Consider the following 13,388-nt stretch of genomic DNA (forward strand, 5'->3'; position numbering starts at 1 on the left):
TATTTTTGAGAGATCAACAATTCCACTGGAAGAATGACAGATTATTGTAAGACGATAAAAATGAAGTCCGCTTTATGAAAGTTATTTTTATTTAATTTTTTTTTGTAATTCAAGTATAGTCTATAAACGAGCTTTTACCCATTACAATTCCAGTACAAAAAGCTTCGTAGAAATATGTTTAAGAAGTGATGCTGTAGGCTGCATCTCAATCAAATATCTGATGTGTTACCGTTAGGGTTAGGGCCCGACTCTGAAAGTGATACGCCACCAGAAGAAGAAGAAGAAGGAGTAAAGGCTGCAACTTACACTTGCTCTGATTATCGAAGGAACCATTTTGGGTAACCGATCCTTGCTGAATGTGCAAGTATATTTTTCTCTTCTCGCCTACCGTCCGCCACAGCGGCGCGTGGCTCGCCTGGGCAATTGGGGTTCGGTTCCTCCCGACACTAAAAAAGAAGCAATCGATTTCAAACACCGGATGCCCGTGTACGGAAAATATAAATCCTCCCATTTGGACCCGAAAAGCTGAGTTGGGTTTCGGAGTTTCTTCGCAGTCCGGGCAGAGCTTGAAACAGTGTACATTACTAATTCAAGTGAAAGTAATGGATATAGCAATACCGACTCATTAGTCATGATATATATACTTTTTTTCGGCCCAAGGAACCTTTCGCCGAGGATTGTAAAGCGTGAAACGAATGGGAAGTGTTTCGATTAGAGAGAAAGAAAATAGCGGGGCCCTGCTAGCGAGTAAAAATAGAATACCTACAACCTGAAAGGAAGAGATTGATTCCGGATAAGGAACTTTAGAAGGCTTTTGGCTTTAGTCGAGCGGAGCACCGTTTGGAAGGTATTTGAATTATGTGCAGGGCCGCTGGAACGCAGCACAGGAGGTTTCTGTTGACTTGGTTCGCCACTAACAACTACACGCTGATATATCGAATGATTGAAAATGCGAAAAGTCCATCCGATTGGAGGGTAACATTGACTGGAATTTGGGCTTAGGTGGATCGGAATAATCTAAAATGCTTTATGAGACTAAAAGCAATCAGCCACTTATTATTGAAAATGAACTATTAGTTTGTAATGTGTATAAAGTATTACGAAATTTTTACAGTATAAAAAGATGGAATATCAATAACCATTATGGTTTCCCATTAGATTGTTTTTTTGCAAAACATATGCTAAAAATCCAAAAAAAAAAAACGTTTGCGTTTCAAATATTCAATTAATAAGTCGGTAACTTAACAATAGTAAGTGAAATATCGTTCTCACAAAAAAACAGCTTATTTTAAACGCCTCCCGGAAAACCTTCCGTATTACACAAAATAGATCCCACAACCGAGCAATCATATTCATTTCGATTATTGTCAAAAATGCCTCAAATTTTCGCAGGAATAAATTAGCATTGTTGATGGCTGCCGTATGCAATAAAACTTCCACGTTGGGAGATAAGTGGACTCATGAAATGCATAAATCCGACAAATTAAGCCCCACATCGTATCATTCAAGTTGTCCTTCGCCCAAGATTATAGTCCACGCTCGGTTCCGGGCTGGTTCCGCAAGCCAATTACTCATTTTACCCATGCACTCACTGTACGAAGGAGAAACCAAGAAGCAAGACTCGCATTCGTAGTAAGGCTTCAAGTCTTAAGGCAGTCACTTCAACGATTGTTCAAATTACACTCAACTGCCACTGGTGCTACAAATTCTCGTTAACATGTAACGACCGGTCACAGCCTGTGTTTTGTCGTCGGTGAGCACACATACACACACACCCGACCACCAGTGATGGTCCAGCACCTCTACACTATAAATCAAAAAGCATGGAAAACAACGGCAAACTCATAATCATAAAGCCCTTAATTGACGTCAAATTTCCGCAATTTCTGCATTTGCCGTACTGTTCCGCTCATATTTTCAACACAAATCCCGGGACGCCTTGCAATCGGTCGTATGTGGACGGATACAGAGGTCCTTAAAAACAGTTGTGATGGAAAATTCCTCTGGGTCATAGGGTGGTGTACGTAGCTGAACCAATCCATGCACAAGCACACACTTTTCCGGCACAAGTACTCGCATATTCATGATTTCGTTCTTGTTTAAAAATTTCCTTCCTCCTTGAAACGTGTTTTTTTTCAGCAATGGTTGCTGTTTCTTCCAAAACATCCACACATCATACTGTGCGGCGGAACAAGCGGAACTCCTACCGGAGCATGGAGGGTGTATTTCTAATTCACTCCGCCGGCATAACTCATATGCGGACGATTTATGTCCTGTGCTATTTGTGGAATGCCGCCACTGCGCACCGCCAGCAATTCTGCCGAACAGCGGTTTCGGCCTTCGTACAGTAGCGGTGGGCTCGGAATGGCAAGCGTGCTTTTTTGTTTTATGCCGTTATGACCGCTACAAAATCAAGAGGACACGGCAAGAGGGTCGAGAAAAGCGCCTCTCGAAAAAGTTGGCAGCGAAGAAATCTGGACGAAACTTAACGAGAACTGTAGAAAAAGTTTGGACTCTGGAGGTAGGGTGGCCGCATACCTAAGAAGATGGTTCCGTGCCCCGTGGGAGCAAATGAGTTCAGGGAAATCTTGAAGAACATCGCTGACTTGTGGTGCAGTCGGCACAAAACCACGAGTTTAGTGATTATGAATTTGAATAAACCAGATTATTTGTACAGTAAGCCGAAAGGACCTGTCTGTAATCCCCCAGTTAATTTTGTGGTCATTCTACTGGGTTGGAAATAACAAGAGAATGAAAAAAGGGCAGCTGGAGCTGCCACGGTATAGTTACCGTTTGAAGAACGAGCAAAATTCAATCGTGACTTGACAAACGGACGCGCGGTGTCCTCGAGCCACACGTGTGTACAGGTGGTGGCACAACAACAAGTACCTTGTAGAGCACTTTCCTGACTTTGTTGGGCCAAATCGGGCAGGCCACATGTGCAGCACGGCTGCACAGGCGAATCATAAATAATGATTCATAACTTTTTGATAGCTTTCCCGCTGCTGCCGGGGAGAAGGAGCCCTCCCTGGTGGAGAGGCTTGTTGTAAATAAAAACAATTGAGCCGTCGTCGTTGAGGATTTTGTATAGCTCTTTATTAGTCCGATGAAAGTATCTCATGTTTATTGCAGCATTATTTCTTTCGGTTTGGCAGTGGAAAGTTAATACACCGTATTCGAGCAGCACGCAAGCGAAAATTGAATGGTTCGCATTCCCTCCATTTTTTTAGATTTATACTTTCGATAAGCGCAAAGAAGCGAATACTTGAAATTCCAAAATTGCGAGCAACAGAAATTTGTGATTGGCATTATTTATTAGCAAAAAGGTATATCTCAGAGGAAAATAACAATTTTCACTCTGGTGGTGGTGGATTAGTAAGTGTTTTATTATTTAATTATAAGTGCTGTAAATTCGGTTAACAAGTTTGTTAACAACAAGTAATACACACCCAGGTCAACCCAGGATCATCAAGGTAAACGAATTTATGATTTTTCTATGAAGATTATGTCGGTTTGCCGTTTTCAGTAAAACATTTTTCATATTACTTCGCCGTTTAATTTCATCTTAAGAAAAATATCTTCGTCGGTTTCAATATCTATAGCAATGTGTAGTGGACATCTAAACAATATACACTCTATGAAATTTTACTGAATAGATTACAACCCCTTCCTTACATAGTCCCGAAATTTTGATAGTTTCCATTCAACAGGGGCTAGCACATTTAAGCAAATTATGGTGAAAGTGTAATTGTCAAAGTTAAAACCAAAACACCAGATTATCGTGAGTACATTCACACCGGGCTGGTTGAAAGCAACAGACCAAATAGCGAACCTCCTATTTAAGGTGAATCGAGATTGTTGCTCTTTTATATACAATTTTAGGGCCAGGTTTCTTTTGCTTCACGGTTTTGAGCGGCTTCTACTAAATAAAGACTTCTCTAATTGTTACTATAGTCATGCTATGGCGGTTTGAACAATCAATCGATCAAAGTTTCAGGTACGTAGTCTTTACAATTCAACAGAAAATTAGCTTAAGCATAACCTCAAGCCTGAACAACTTCCGAAGGATATTTAGTATTTTTCAAATACATAAAAAGTATTTTATAAAGAACTGTTCTATTATGAAAAATAAGATTTTGAACAGAACTTGTTTCTTCCCGTATATTTCGAACCACCCAAGTAACACACAAATCATGTTAGAAAACAGATTACAACGAAAGTAGTCATATAAGTGTTAATTAAAAACTTGTGTTATTATATCGTGTTTTAAGTTGTTTTTCATCAGTAATACATGCGCATTTCGAAAACAAGCTCATTCTTTCTGGTTTTGGAGATGTTTTTAATAACATGAGTTCAAGAATAACAATCACTATCACTTGGTCTTTTCGTTAGACATTGCACCATCTAATAACAACATTACGTACCTGTAAAATGCTTTTCCTTAGTACAACAGTCGTAGCATTAAACACTCAACTTAAAAATACTTTATCAAATTAATATTTAAATTTTATTAACGATTTCTATATTTATTCGAAGCGGGTCAAAACGTGCCATCAAAAGATAAACAAAACGCTTGCAGTGTAACCAATATCACTTCAGTTTTTTGTTATTGTATATCCAACAACGTTTTCTAGTTTTGTTAGATTTTATATCCAGATAACGTTGAAACTATGCGAAAACAATTTTAATATTCTAGCAAAAGAAACAACTCTTTTTGAAAGGTTGAAAATCATTTTTTGTCATCAATTTAAAATCAATTAAAACTGCCACTGATAGAAGCTATTGTCGATCTAGCTGCACTGCGTCGTCTCAACACATTTGCGCATGCGCTGGTTAACAGTTGTCATAGCAACAGATTTGCGCATTGCCGTATTAGTACTCGAGATGTATTTTGCCACTTAATTCTATCAAGTTGGCTTGCTCTCATGCTATTATCGGTACTTGTTCTATTAGCCTTCATGTTTTGCGCTTTTCTGGTGATAGAGATGTCATGGAATAGGTAACGTCAACTATTTTATACCAACGTGTGTTACTTGGGCACATAGTTTATATTATTAAATTTACTAAGGGTTCCAAAGCTCGTCGGAAGTCGTACACTTCACGTCAAATATGTTTAGATCAGACCATAAATCTTTAAGTCAACAGCAACTATTAATAGCAACCAATGGGGCAAGACTTTTTTTAACACCATGGTTGTGAAGGATGACACCCCGTTAGGCATACAGACGCGAGGCAGAGTACGCTAGGCATAATGGACGGCAGGCATACGGACACGAGGCATATGGACGCGAGGCCGAATGGACGCGAGGCCGAATGGACGCAAGGCCGAATGGACGCGAGGCCGAATGGATGCGAGGCCGAATGGACGCAAGGCCAAGAAGAAGTGATGCAAAATACGTTATTTTCGTCGTCATCATCACAGCCCTCTTTTAATAACATGTATTTCGCTTCAAAGAGTCATTTGGAAAGCAATACACTCGCGGCCTTCGGCCGACTTGCTGTTCGAGCTAATGCTGTACTTACTCGCTACCGCACGTTCGGACTTAACTAAGGGAAGGAAACTCTGTTTGAGTAGACCTAGCAAACCAGTGAATCAGTTGTTTGAGTGCGAGAGGCCGTCGCTTCCGACGGCGGGTCGGCAGCCGACTCGGCCAGCGGAAACCTCGGCAGCTTTGGGCCGCCTTGGTTCCTTGCCCTCGTTTATGCGTCTTCGCCGCATGAGTTTTTTTTTACAAATTATGATGATACTTGTTATATTTATTGTCCACAAACGCAGTCAAAAAGATTTTTATACATGATAAGTATCTCATTATGCATTCTGTTGGACATTGAATCCGCAACATACTTTAAAAACGAATTCCGATGCAACATACATGTAGAAAATCCGAATTTGAACACTGTGTTTTAAGTGTAAAAGTTTCTCAATATATTTGAATGATTAAATTGTTAATTTTGTGTTTTTTGGCATCAACGTACAATACATTTATTATAACAAAACAAAATAACATAATAATAATAATAACTTGATTTTCTAATTATTCATTTCAAAGATTAACTGCTATTGCACAAATGTAGTCTGATAATGTATAGTTATTGTAATTGTTCACAATTGTTAAAAGCCTATGTTCTTTTAACTCTTGCTGGCTTTTTCTTTTTTTTCATTAAGTCCTGCCAAGCATGCCTCCATCATTCCTATTGAATATTTATACTCTAATTTTATTTCGTTTATAATTCTATAAATCCCTACGTGCTTTCCTGCTACTAATTTAGCCCAGCGACTGTGCCAACTTCCGGCTTGGTTGCTGGTTCGTGGAACTTCTTCTACCACGTTTTCATATATTGACCAGAAAGTGGGGTGGAATAACGGTTCTGTATTTAAAATTTTTTTCGTTCTAGACGAGATCTTTTGTTTTCCAAAAACATAGTATTCCTCGAAATAATTTAAAATTTTTTCCAGGCATTCAGGTGCGCTTAACTTAAGAATTGTATATGCCTCCGGAATTTTATCAGCCGGTAGAAACGCCAGAGCCTGGAGGCTCTGGTATATTTTATGGACTGACGAGTCTTCTGTAAATTCTTTGAGTAAATTATTTTTTTGTAAAAATCTATACAAATTTTGACTCAAATGGAAAAAGCATCCGGATTGTCGTGTTTCTGAAAACTCAACCTTGATTGCATTTATCAATCCTTTCTCGAAATCGGTAATTATAATCGATGGATCAAGCCTCACATTCTTTTCGTCGCTATATTCTAGTATTTCGGAAAAAACCTTCTTATATAGCAACTGGTGCTTTGATGTCAGTAACGCGAAAATAACAGGGAAAGAACGCTCATGCGAAGGTCCGATGCTCGCATGGATCGATAGCAGTTGCCGAAACAAACCGGGCACAGTGGAAAATGTGCCATCAATGATCCAGTATTTTGCTTGACTTAGACGTAAAACACTCTCTCGTGTTCCAAAGATCAATGCACGTTGGCCATCGTCCTTCACATCTCCGATTAAAAATTTTTCACCATCTTCTAGGATTTTGTAAGTGTCTGTAATACTGAAGCCTTCCAGAGTTTGTGGCTCCACGATTGATACAGCTTTGGATCTGATACGTTCTACAGTTTTACGTCTGGCTCCTTCGGTAATCCGCGACTGTATCTCTGAAGAATGTGAGTTGAGCGTCACCTGTAGGTCATAAAACAGATCATTTTATTCTAGATAATTGATTAAAAAAATGACTCAGACGCGTTTTTTTACCTGGATAATTTTGGCGACGCTGCCTGAACTCTCTTCAGATTTTCGTTTCAAATTATCGCGGAAGATTTTCGTCTCTCTTTCTACGGGATCGGGTGCATGTGTATGCTCTGAGCTTAAGAGTAGCTTGTGTGCACCATCCGAAAAAACGGTAGTGGCTCTTGCCGTGCAACCAGCTCGTCCTGCCACGTGCCGCCTTTTATTGCATTTCCAACAGAACGTCAATTCCTTTTACAAATTAAAACTGTGAATATTTGCATTTTTTCATATCATTACAGTTGACATACCTGTTTCCGATTAAGATGATATAAGTAACCATTTAAGCTTAACATTTCTCCACCTTTCACTGATTTCACTATGGATATAATCTTTTCCACACTGTACCTCTCCATTTCACTTCTATCACTAATAAAAGTTTATGAACGAATGACTGTGTCTTCTCTGAAAAATTTTCCAATTCTGTCAATGTTACTAGGACTACGCGTCTTACCATACTAACCAGCATAACAAAAGAATGAACAATAGCTTACAGATATACATTTTAAATAAAACATAGTTACTATGGCAATGTAACTGCAATGAATTACAGTTAGTTCTGTATGGGCCATAAATGAATGTTACGTGTTATCTGAATGGCTTACTCCGATACAGTAAAGTGAACAACATCAACATGGATAAATTGATAGGGATAGTTTTATTCAAGTATGAGCGGCATAGTGCCTTACTGCAAATGGTTATTCTGATTGGTACCGTGAAACTGGGGTGACTTTGATCACTTTTTTGAGTATATTTTAAATATTTTCAGAATATATTGAATACAATATTGTTTGAGCAAGATCCAGTCATCACTTCAACAGTTTAGCAACAATTTTGCTGTTTTCAAACATGCTCTAAAATTTTTACACCAATCATTATTCCGGGGTGACTCATTATTTTGATGAATTTGGAGTAAAACTTTGCTGCTTAGGGGCCGTTCCTAAACCACGTGGTCATATTTTGATCCCCTTTTTATACCCCCCCTACCCCCCCCGTGGTCTTTCGTGGTCTTTTGGCCAACCCCCCTCCCCCCTTGCGACTTTTACCACGTTGTCTTTTCATTTGTCTAGTGCCAAAAATTCGCTTGAATTTTTTAAATTTTTATTTTTAAACATTCGGTACATTCTATATTTCAAAAATGCAAAAGCTTTTGCTCTTGACTTGGTGGCAACAATAAATTATAAGTCAGAAAAAAAGACCACGTGGTCATTTCGTTAACCCCCCCACCCCTATGCGTGGTCTTTCGTGGTCTTTTGACAAACCCCCCCGTCCCCCTCTTTATGACCACGTGGTTTAGGAACGGTTCCTTAGCTGCTTTGGGGACCATTTACATAAACAATTCATGTTGGAGAATGTTCAAGATTCATACAAAATTTTTAGAATATAGGGTATCGAACGTCTTCGTCAGTGGTTTTCTTCGGCCCCCTTTTGCATAAGATTGCTGCAGAAAAACTGACGAAGACGTTCGATACCCTATATGAATGATTCTTCACGGAGAGGAAAGGTGATCTAAAATCATAAAAAAATCAACTAGTCTACGTGGAATTATGCAATTGTCCAAATTTGCATGTTACTTTACGTCTTGGGTTGTTGTTAAAAACAAAATATGTAATACGCTGTGGAAATTTCAGGAACTCACCATTGCCTTCGAAGAAAAATTTGCGAAAATAATAATGAAAATCATTGTTATAATATTTGTTTATCCTAAGAACTAATCTGGGAACAAAATTAAAAAAACTTTACGTATTGCAACTTGTTGTTTTGAATCTGCTTGAACCGATTGTTTGTATGCAACAAAAAACACATTTTATTTAAAATTAATATTTTAGCATGAAAAACTCTCTTTAGATGGCAAGAAATGCATGAATAGTAGCAATGTACACATAAATTAACACAATCAGTGGAGATTACGACAAATATCAAGCGCCACGAACGCTTTTTCAACACAATTTTAAAAAAAAGGTCGGGTGATCTAAGTCACCCCAGTTTACGGTAATCACATCATTTATAATCTTATGCCTGTTTTTATGTTATTTATAGTATACATGTTAGTCATTCGATATGCTCGTCAATAAAATCAATAAAATTTTCTAGAATAGTATTTCAATATTATATTTGCTTTAGCTTTGCTCCGACCTTGCGAGCATTCGACCTCGTGTCCATTTGGCCTCGTGTCCATTCGGTCTCGTGTCCACTCGGCCTCGTGTCCGTTATGCCGAATGGACACAAGGCCAAAGGAAAGTGATGCGGAAAATTTTATTATCGTCCTCGCCTTTTTTCAATAACATGTATTTCGCTTCAATGTGTCATTTGGAAAGCAATACACTCGCGGCCTTCGGCCGACTCGCTGTTCGAGTGAATGCTGTCCTTACTCGCTACCGCTCGTTCGGACTTAACTAAGGGAAGGAAACTCTGTTTAAGTAGACCTAGCAAACCAGTAGATCAGTCGTTTGGGTGCGAGAGGCCGCCGCTTCCGACGGCGGGTCGGCGGCCGGCTCGGACTGCGGAAACCACGGCGGCTTAGTGCCGCCTTGTTTCCTTGCCCTCGTTTATGCGTCTTCGCCGCATGATTTCAAGAAAAGTATTATATCCAACTTAAACTCTTCAGGAATATATTTACACCTGAACTACATAATTGGATCTCATGCGATCGTACATCACAGTCGGCCTCGTGTCCATTCGGCCTCGCGTCCATTCGGCCTCGCGTCCATTCGGCCTCGCGTCCATTCGGCCTCGCGTCCATTCGGCCTCGCGTCCATTCGGCCTCGCGTCCATTCGGCCTTGCGGCAGTATGCCTCGTATCCATTATGCCTCATATCCATTATGCCTCGCGTCTGTATGCCTAGCATACTATGCCTAACATCCATATGCCTAGCGTCCATATGCCTCGTGTCCCGTCCCCGTTGTGAAGATCCTTTCAGCTACCTCGGAGTAAAATGAGATTAGCGTGCGTTACATTCACACATATAGGAAAACTCTTCGAACTACATCGAAAATAATGCTAGTGCATTGGCCAAAAATTAGCATAATCCTTTCGAAGTATAATAAATTACTTGGAAATGCCTATCATCATGGGAATGGAATACTTCATCATAACGTAACTTTTTTATATCGAATCAAGTGTTTTGATAATGAATTTAAAAGAAAACTGACTTTTATCAATGTTTTGAACATGATTACAATTTCAAAGAACCGAACATTTCATTATTTCTTTTCATTGTTTAAGTTAATGATTTATTTGTCACAATCGAAATTACACGATAAAGTGACATAAACAACGAACATATTTGAAAAATATATATCATGTTTTATCTGGCAATTAAGGTTTTCGGTCATCAAAGCATTTTTAGATGATCTGTAGTAGAAGTTGATTTAAATTTGAGAATTTAAAAAAAAACGTTATATGGAGGAAAACAATACGTTATATCGATTTACGTTATCGATTTATATCGAAAGAGGTCACGTTATAATGATGAATACCTGTATCCAGAAAACATGGCAAAAAAATAAGACATGAAACTACGTAGTTTTTGCTAAAATTCTTCTACATAAAATATTATTTTCCCTTATATGTTGTGCCTTAAAAAAACATTTACCTCCTCGATTTAGTACCTTTACTGCATGGTTGATAAACATCTACGAATACTACAAGGTTAACAACCCTCGCGGTTGTAGGAAATGGTGTAGTAGGACTAAACAATGTTATTGAAGTGCTTCATAGTTACACGGTTAGAAATCTTCGTTAGACTCTCAGGCAGGCTTCTTCCGTTCTCTTGATTTTTGCTCAAATTTCCTTCTCTACCTGCCAAACCCCTTGGAGAATTAGTCTTTCTCTCACACAGAGTGAGTAATTATCCATATTTAGGCGTAGAGTATTTCAGTCGCAGAGTTCTTTTTCACTCTTAATCATCGCGTGTTAGAGGTAAACATTTGTTTGCTCTCTCAGTTCAAGAGGGAGTAGTTTTCGTTAGCTTCTCCTTCACTAGAAGAGAAGTTGGCCAAATATCAAAACATTTAGGTTCACATTGAAGCCACATCCTAACCGTTTTCGAATTTAATATTATAAGAAGATTCACAACTCACCATGGGTGCGTATTCTGCACAAAGTTCGATTTTATACGGTTTTTGCCGCACCCCAGAGCGATGGAAACGGTAACGCAATGCTCAGTTGATCACCGACCAATTTATTTCACTTCTCTTGCGTGCACGGATGAGCAATTTACAAGAGTTTCACTAGATTTTTGCTCTGTTCAATTAGGAGCGTTTGTTCGTCAGAGAAACTATTACTCTGCGCTTTCTCTACAACAGATGGTGTGATGCACATTGAATGTAAGCTCACAGTTGTTAAAAGGGAAGAAAACTGTTTTCTCTTTAAGATGAAAATGAGCAAAACAAAGCCTGCTCTCAGGTTTACCATATATCCTTCCTCATCCATATTTTCTACAACATTCGATTAATCGAGTTTGGGGAAATTGTACCTTGAAACTTTCAACCAATATTCAAATATACCATACTATGGTATATTCAAATATACCGTTTGAGAGTAATGTTCATGGTGGTAAGACACTCCTCCCTTTTCTCGAAGGAAGAACTCTCACACGAATCGTACATAAATTTCTATGGTGGTTTGGTACTTTTCCGTACTCTGGAAAGAGTGGAGGTCTCCCAAACAATTTAAACAGATATTTTACCCAGTTTTCCCGGGAAACAGCCTAAATGATCGGGATGATGCAAAGCAAAACAAAGCCTCGGCGCTACATTTCGTATCGGAGCTCGACCTTGTTTTTAATAGGGGGGGATGTTTTGTGATGAATTAATTATTTACTAATATTTGTTCAGAATTTTTCATTGGGTGTTCTGCCACAAAGGGTGACATATCAACACTATTACATATATTTTAAGTTTTATTTCATTATTAGATTGTAATTGCTTCCGCAGTTAAGTGAATATAATTGAAGGAAAATTGTAAACCCACTTGCCAAGAAAAAAAGGAATTTAAAATTAAACCTTAATCTAATCTTACACCTATCTTACTGACTATAAAGTGAGCTATTCGTTGTAATTGAGGATTACAACGATTTTTGTCGGAACTTATTGATAATTTGGTTTAACATAATTTCTAATGTTCCCACATTAGTAAGCCTGTGTAGTTCATTCGTGCTAAACCAGCGAGAAGGCTTCAATATCATTTTTAGAAGTTTGTTTTGAATCCTCTGAAGCATCTTCTTTCTGGTTGTACGACAACTTGTCCAGATGGGGACTGCATATAACATTGCTGGTCCATCGAAGGCGCTTTTGATAATGCATCCTATAATTCAATGAAAGGTGTTATGATAAAACGTAACTTCGACAAAACTATCGTTGACTGGATATTTGAAATGTTACAAAAAAGAGAAATAACTTGCAATCATGGAACCTCAACAGTCACAGTAAGGACTGCAAAAGGATGCCCACAGGGAGGGGTTCTCTCACCCCTGTTGTGGTCATTAGTGGTTGATGAACTGTTGATACAACTAGAATCACAGGGTTATGAAGTAATTGGTTTTGCGGACGATATAGTAGTTATAGTTCGTGGAAAATATGAGCATGTAATCAGAGATAGACTCCAACATGCTCTAAATTTAACTACAATGTGGTGCGAAAAAGAGGGACTTACGATAAATCCAAAGAAAACTAACGTTATTCTATTTACACGCAGGAAAAAAATCAAAATTCCTGACTTATGTCTCAATGGAACGAAATTAGAACTTTCTCAAGAAGTCAACTACTTAGGAGTAACTCTAGACAGCAAATTAACCTGGAGCTTACATATGGAAAAAATAATAAATAAGGCTACAAGTGCCCTATGGATCAGTAAAAAAACCTTTGGTAACAAATGGGGATTGGAGCCAAAGATGATCTATTGGATCTATACAGCTATCGTTAGACCCAGAATAACATATGCGTCCTTAGTATGGTGGCCAAAAACAAATGTCAGGTATGCTCAAAAGAAGCTGGAAAAGTTGCAAAGACTTGCCACAATTTCCATCACGGGAGCAATTCGAAGTACTCCTTCAAAGGCACTAGATGCTATGTTAAGCTTACTTCCATTGCATCTATTTGTACAATT

General features: G+C 38.6%; 1 protein-coding gene across 6 annotated transcripts in view; it reads right to left on the reverse strand.

Annotated features, from left to right (window-relative positions):
* Positions 1 to 13,388, reverse strand: part of LOC129731234 (tyrosine-protein phosphatase Lar) — a 279,571-nt gene that overhangs the window by 228,424 nt on the left and 37,759 nt on the right. The window lies entirely within an intron of this gene.

This window comes from Wyeomyia smithii, chromosome 3, assembly GCF_029784165.1.
Source record: "Wyeomyia smithii strain HCP4-BCI-WySm-NY-G18 chromosome 3, ASM2978416v1, whole genome shotgun sequence".
NCBI lineage: Eukaryota > Metazoa > Arthropoda > Insecta > Diptera > Culicidae > Wyeomyia > Wyeomyia smithii.